We start from the raw sequence: 7,610 nt of genomic DNA on the forward strand, positions 1-7,610 counted from the left end.
CGGGTGTGTTGGAGGGACGCTCGGGGCAGAGCTCCTTGGGACTTCTCAGACTGCCTTCTCCATGAGCCAGACCGAACCCCAGTGACCTCTGATGTCCAAGCTTTGTCATCCTTGGGGAACCAGTCAAGTCCCAAATTGGGTCCCTCACCTTGCAGCTAACCTGGTGAGCATTAGTGCAAGTTCACAAGGATGCTGGCAGCTGCATCTTTCACCTGGTTTTCAGTCTCTATAAGGCACCATAACAGGTACATATGATGCATAGCTTGGGGAATGGACACATCCATGTCTCTGGCCCTCCGATCACAGAAGGGTTCGCCACGTGCCCCTGGAAGCCCCTCATGCCCTCACTCAGCACCCCCATCCTGATCCTAATACCGTTGACCAGTTTCCTTGATTTTGTGCTTTCTTAAATATATGGACTCGTAACACCTGTTGCCTCATTTGATTTCTTTTTTCTTTTAAAGGATGAGCAGAATCTGATGCAAAGAGGCCAAAGATTGGAAGCCCCCGACCCCCACCCCCAAACTGCTTGAAGAGAACTGCTTAGAGTTACACAGATGTGCACACCAGAAGAGCAGTTCAGCGTTACTGTAACCGATTGTATTATTTTGTGAAATAGTTCTATAAATATTTAAGAGGTGTACACATATGTAATATACAAAGGAACGAACGGATATAAAGTAGTGTGATGTGGGCCTTCGCCACCGCTGCCCCCAGAGCAGGCAGTGGGGAGGCCGCCGCAGGGCCCCTCCCGAATTGTACATGGATCTCTGTGCCACAACCAAGCTTAACTTAGTCTTAAATTTCAGCATATGTTGCTGCTGCTTAAATATTGTATAATTTACCTGTATAATTCTATGCAAATATTGCTTATGTAATAGGATTATTTTGTAAAGATTTCTGTTTAAAATATTTTTAAATTTGCATATCACAACCCTGTGGTAGTATGAAATGTTACTGTTAACTTTCAAACACGCTATGCGTGGTAATTTTGTTGTTTAATGAGCAGATATGAAGAAAGTACATTAACCCCGGTGGCTTCTCCAGGTGTAATTGGATGTGATTCTGTTTGGCTGTGTGTGTGTGAACACGTGCGTGGTTTCCCAATGTACTGTACTGTGATTTTATTTTTTTTCTTTTTTTTTTTTTTTTTTTTTATTTTTTTGTCTCTTTTCACTGTCTGTAATCCTTCATGGGCTCTGCCCTAGTTAGGCTGGAAGAGTCAGGATATCTTTATTGCTTGGTGCTGGTGGAAAGCTAGCCTTGAATGTCGCCTTACCCTTTGCCAGACCTGCTTCAGGTCCAAGGCATCTCTTTCAATCATGGCTGCTATCCAGACACTCCCAATTCATGCCTCAGAGGAGACGGGCTGTGTCGCGTGGGTCACTGTGGTGGACATTGGAACCTCAGGATTTAGAGCTAATATCTGTTCATCTTCATTGGTATTAAAGAGTTAAAAGACACGTTTAGTGGTGAGCTCCCACCGGGCCACGAACGTATACTCTAGAGATGCAGCCTTCATGGTACCTCTTGTCACACACACACACACACACACACACACACACACATACCTTCAAAAGTTTAAGAGCAAATTGCAAATCTTTCAGAAGCAATGACCCTGCTACAAGTAGAAAAACCTGTTAATTCAGCGCCCACTGTCAATCCAGAGGTGATATTCCGAGTCCCTACGGTTTAAATTCCCCCTCTTCCTAAATTGCACAGTTGGTTGGGGCTTTTTGCATCCATTTGTACCTTCTTTAAAAATAAATAGCATCTAGTGTGGTGATACAGCATCAGAAGTTCTGATAAGAGCTTCCAAAGGATCCTTCTCAGTGTGCTACTATTAATGTGATGGGTACACACCTCCTAAATCAACGGTGTCCCTCCTCCCAACCTTAGTAGTGTTCTTTCCACGTGACACTGATCAGAGAGCAGGGAGATAGATGGTAATTGCATACACCCCACTGAAGATTGGATGTGGAGGCAGATCTCTCAACCAGGCATTATATTTACAGATCTGCTTCTATATCATCATTCGTCTTGCTCTGAGGTTTGGTCTTCCTCTGCTCTCAGCTGGAGACCTGCAAGTGTCGGGGAGGCAGTCGATACCCAGACTAAGCTACTGTAGGAGCACAAATGGCAGCTCCCATTGTGCCCTCATGTTTCACACAGAAAATCTCAGTCAAAAGGCAATGGGCTCCCAGCAGTACCCAGCAGTATAGTGACCTCAGACCCTAAAACTTGCCGCAAAACTGTAAGATACTAATTGGAAGCCACCTGTGGCCACCAGGTGTGTGTGTTCATGTGCCAGGGGCCCCGGCGGGCCCGCCTCTACTGTTCAGAGCCTCTGTCAGCCACACTGTCACCTAACACCTAGCTCTGCTCAGAAAACTTATGTCCTGCATTCAAGAGAGAGATGGTGCAAAATTCTGAGGTCTGCTTCCCTCTGGCGCGTGGCATGCCCTCTTCACTCCTTTCCTGAGCCCAGCTTGTGTGGTGCATGACAGCTTGCATGCCCCCGCTTCTGCACAGTGTAGAACTCTCCCATGGTCACATTTGCAAAGGGAGAACTTGGGGACAGGCAGGCAGCCAGAATTTCTCTCTCTCTCTCTTTTTAAAATAGTTTTATTTTGTCTGTCTTGTTTGTTAATTTGGATGTTTTAATTTTTTAAAAAAATCTTTGCTGATATTTATAATTTTGTATCATAAGAATGTTTTCCTACACTATTTGTCATGCCAGTTTATAACAAAAAATGCAGGGATTTTATTTCTATTGGAAACACTATTACAGCTGTTTTACTTTTGAACAGAATTTTTATTTGTATAGAGTGCTTACTAATGTTAAATAGTTCAGAGTATATAACATTTTCATTAAGGACTCATGGTAGGTGTTAGTGTAAGGAGTTTAAAGGAAATAAATATTCAAACTGGGTCTCATTGTCTGCCAGTTTGGGCAGAAATGGGTTTGTGTCATTTCAATTACAAAGATAAAAGTATGCCATATAATTTATTTATATGAAAATTTATTTTTGTAGTGTATATAGTAGTCATCAAGTCTTTTGACAAAAGTATATTTTTAAAGAATTTATATGTGATGAATCCATAATGTCTGGAACTTTGCTGAGACATGAGTGGGGCACACTTTTCATTGTAAAGTACAGCAAGGAAAAGAAAAGTCTAACAGTGTTAAGAGAGTGAGAGATCGAGTAAATATTCATGCGATTGTGAAATATGTATTAGTTACCATTTGTGACCTAGTGTGGTTCTCATTTTAAACCTTGGAAGGCAAAAATGTACAAACTCTCTAAATATTAATGTTCAAACACTGATAGAAATTCTAACATGAATAAAAATAATATAACTTGTTGGTTATATGTTTGTTCATAGAATTTTTTTTTCAAAGATTCTACTTGTTTGAGAGAGAGAGCGGGAATGGGGGGAGGAACAGCGGGAGAGGAGGGACAAACAGACTCTGTGCTGAGTGGGGAACCCGACATGGGGCTCAATTCCTGGACCCTGAGATCATGACCTGAGCAGAAATCAAGAGTTGGACACTTAACTGACTGAGCCACCTGGGCACCCCTATTCATAGACTGTGTTTTAATTATATTTTACAAAGGCAGTTAGCATGTCAGGCCACCATAAACTTCATTGTTTTGTCTTAGTAACATTGCTAAAGAATCCTTCCTTGTCCTACCTCATGGAAGCATTGTTGATAGAAGAAGAACTGTAGGTTTTTATTTTCCAACATCAAGAGAGTTCCTAAATTATTGTTCAAAATTATATCCTGTCATCTCTTACCAATATTTTTTATGTGATGCCTGATAATTGGAATATTTATAAAGACAAATGTGATGATTATCAAAATAAACGAAGGTCCCACACTTTTAAACAAGGTAGCTGACCATTGGGGCTGATTGAGCCTGATACAGAATGGCTCTTCCCGAATGTCCATGATCTGATTATGTCTCATCTTCATTGTAGCCATGGAGAAAAATAAGGCCAGGAATATCATACCCAACTGAAAGCAAGGAATGGTGGGGAGGAACTTGAGACCCAAATTGTCACGAACACATGGTGAGAGGTCAGCAAACTGCAGTCCATAGGCTCCCTCCTGTTTTTGTAAAGGTTTAGCAGAAGACACGCACCCATTGACATCCAGATAGTCCATCCATGGCCGCTTTCCAGCTACCACGGCAAAGATGGGTAGTTGTGACCCAGTGTAGCCTACAAAGCCTCAAATAACTTACTGGCCCTTGAGAGAGTTTGCCAACCCAGTTTAAGCTAGGGTAATCCTAGGCGAGTGATACTTGGGTGGGGTTCATGGATCCACAGCTTTGACGTGCCTTGGAAGCTTTCCAGAAAGGCAGAATCTTCAGTGCCTCCCCCCCCCCCCCCCCCCCCCCCCGCAAGACCTACTGAGTCAGAATCCCGGGAGTGAGGCCCAGGAACCCGCGCGCTAACCAGCTGTCCTGGTGGTTCTGAGCACCAGCGGAGACTGTCCCTAGACTCTTTCCAGCTGAATGTGTTCTGGGACCATAATCTGGTCGGGCTACGGCTACACAGCCAGTGTGGGCCAAGTCTGAAAATGACGTAGAGATGCCAACTCCTCTGTGCCATCTTTCCACAAAAGCACATGTTCACCCCTGGGAAAGAGTGGAGACCTGTCAACTGTCTCTGTGTCTGGGAGTCCAGAGAGAGGAAATCCTTTTCAGGGCTCTGCCACCGCAGGGGCAGGATGCCAGTGGAAGGTGTGGGCTTGTGACTCAGGCAGGGGAGGGAGGCCCCTCCAGGCCAGAGCCTGTCCCCCCTTCCAGCTGATGGGGGTGCAGGTGACCAGCTCTGACTTGGGCAGGTCGCTGGAAACCTTGGAGCCTCTGTATCCTCATCTGCATAGAAACTAAAGATAATGTGTGTCCTTTGCAGACTTCTGAAGGTGGAGAGCAGTGATGGTTGTGATGAGGTCTGGCCCAGAGGGGACAGTAGGAGTCAACTGAAAGAACTGGAACCCCTGTGGACCCCACACTGAATAAGATGCTCCAGTAATAAAATGTCCTTCCTTAACAGATCCATCATCTACAAACAACAGTCATAAAGTGTTAAGCAGAGTTTCCTGCCTTAGAACTTCATCATTTCACCTCCTGGTCTAATCAACAATCTCTTCCTAAAGCACTTCGGTGGTGAACTTCATACATAATGCTCACTTGGTCATGGGGAATAGGTATCCCCTGAAACTGAGCATGGAAAATATTAATTGTATTAATTAGAATTCAAATTGAAAGACTCTTAGACATGTTTTATACCACCAAAATGAACATTCATTGCCATCCAATTTTATATTCTTTATAAATTACATATACCTAACTAAGTAAGCTAATTTAGTTTTTCATGTTGGCCTGGGGAGAAATTTTTAATCAGATTTGTGTCCCCAAATCCACCATATTTATTCAGGACTTAGGTAAATGTAAGGCCTCATTATTTTTGGCACGATGGGTATATTTAACAGCTTTGGGAATGCTGCATGCTGCTAAATTTCGGGCAGCAGCCACATTGATGTAAAGGCAGGTGTTTCATTTTTGGTAACTGGCAACTGACCTCCCAAAAGGAGAAGTGGAGATGGCCTATTAATCATCCAAAAAGAACATTTGCCAAGTTTTAATTACTCTTAATGAAGGTTGCACCTAATGAGAACACGCCTCAAACACCAATCTGTCTAAGCATTCACATTGTCATGACGGAGAACATGTTGGACACCATTTTCTGCATAGGTTCCCTGCCAGGAAATAACTGCCATTTAGGGATCTTGGAGGCAGTTCTGATCTGTTAGGAACATGTTGGGCCTCAGGAAAGCAGAGGGACCCAGGACTCTATTGTTACACAAAGAAGGGAGTAGTAGAGAAGACCCAAATGGAGCTTGGCCTGGCCAACGCATGTGCGTTCTACATGGCAGGGTGTTTTTACTGTCATTGGTTCTCACCTACTTTTTAGGAATTCCCTTTCTTGGGGCAAAGAGAATGGGCCTTTTAGCTGAGAGGGAGCCCTTGCCCTGACAGACACACACCAGTGAGCACTGTCACTAGAAGAGGCAACCACAGCCACAGCTTTCTCAAAGTCAATTGAACCCCCTTTACATTCCTTTTTTCTGGAGTGTGTTCCTTTACTCATCTGCTCCCTATCCATAGGACTTAAGAGCCAGGGCATAGGCGTATGATATAAGCTACCACTGAGGCAAAAATAAAGCCAGATAAGAGTTCACACTACAGCAAGCCCAGGAAATACCTCTGTCAACGGCAATATATTTGTACACAATGGACAACAGCTTGTATTTTCATGGAAAGGGGGGGTGTGGATCAGAGCCGGTTTTATTTTTGTAAAGAGAAAAATCATGTAGATGGAGGAGAAATTGATGAGCAAGTCCTGACTGGTGAGGACTGCAGCCTTAAGCCCACATTTAAGATGCCAAAAGAATAATCTTTGTAATTACAAATTTCAATCAGCAGCAGCAGTAGGTAGACTCCCGGTGAGAGCCTCTTATGAAGCAAGACAAGAAGCGAGATGAGGCAGGAGAAAAGCAGGAGGCTGTCGGCTATGGGCTGAGAGACAACACAGCTCCCCATTGGGGCCCCGTGCTCAGGTGTCCACAGAACAGGGCCAGTACTCTGGAAAAGGCCGAAGTGCCACCAAAACTAGGAAAAAAGACCATTACAATGAGGAAGAGGCAAGAAAAAAGAGTGGAAGAGAACACGAAGAGACAAAGATCTTCTTCAAAACATCCATGGGGCTGCAAGATCCATAGCCAGCCCATAAGACTCCTGTTGGTACCAAAGCCTCAATATGTGCCCTCGGCCCTTCTATCCCTAGATGCTCTTTCTTTCCTTATTCAGCTCCCACCTTACCTGGAACCGAGGAAGGCTATCACGAATCATGGGGATTTGTCACGAATCATGGAAGGCTAATGCCATCGGACACCTTGGACAGGTTAGACCCCAAAAGTGTGGGTCACAGAGAGAGAGGCAGAGACACAGGCAGAGGGAGAAGCAGGCTCCATGCACGGGGAGCCCGACACAGGACTCAATCCCGGGTCTCCAGGATCACGCCCTGGGCCAAAGGCAGGCGCTTAAACGGCTGCGCCACCCAGGGATCCCTGATAGAACACTCTTAACAGGAGCCAGCGCCCTCGGGAGGCAAGTCAGATTTAGGACCTGGATCTACGGCTGGCTCGGTGTTCTCATTCTCTCATGGCCTTCCTCTTCCCTGTCTGTTTCACATGGTAATTTCGAAGGTACAGGCGACCGCCGTCTACACCCATCCTGCAGGGAAGAGCTTCTGGGCCCCGAGCTGCTGTGAGTGCGCGCACCAGGTACACACCAGGTGCACATGAGTTTATGCCCGCGCTGAGGCTAACGGCCGCGATGGAGGAAGCAATTAGCAAATCTCTGACTTACCCTTCTGATTACACTTAAATTCCAAAAGCTAATTGACTAAAATGTTTCTCCTTAATTAGAAGCAATTAATAGGTGAGGCTAGGTTTGCATTTCACAAGAGAGTTTGCATTTCATGCCCAAAGTCGCATAGTTCCTTCACCGACGGTCCCTAATGGCCCTGACACG

At 44.9% G+C, this 7,610-nt stretch overlaps 1 protein-coding gene across 5 annotated transcripts in view; it reads left to right on the forward strand.

The window, feature by feature from the left end:
• The window catches only part of PTCH1 (patched 1), a 70,315-nt gene extending 66,943 nt beyond the window's left edge, over positions 1 to 3,372 (forward strand). For all 5 annotated transcript variants that reach the window (XM_041742857.1, XM_041742855.1, XM_041742854.1 and 2 more), the window contains one exon: positions 465 to 3,372. The gene's annotated coding sequence lies outside the window, so the exon portion shown is untranslated. The remainder of the gene's footprint in view (positions 1 to 464) is intronic.
• The last annotated feature ends 4,238 nt before the right edge of the window (positions 3,373 to 7,610 follow it).

Source organism: Vulpes lagopus, chromosome 2 (genome assembly GCF_018345385.1).
Source record: "Vulpes lagopus strain Blue_001 chromosome 2, ASM1834538v1, whole genome shotgun sequence".
NCBI lineage: Eukaryota > Metazoa > Chordata > Mammalia > Carnivora > Canidae > Vulpes > Vulpes lagopus.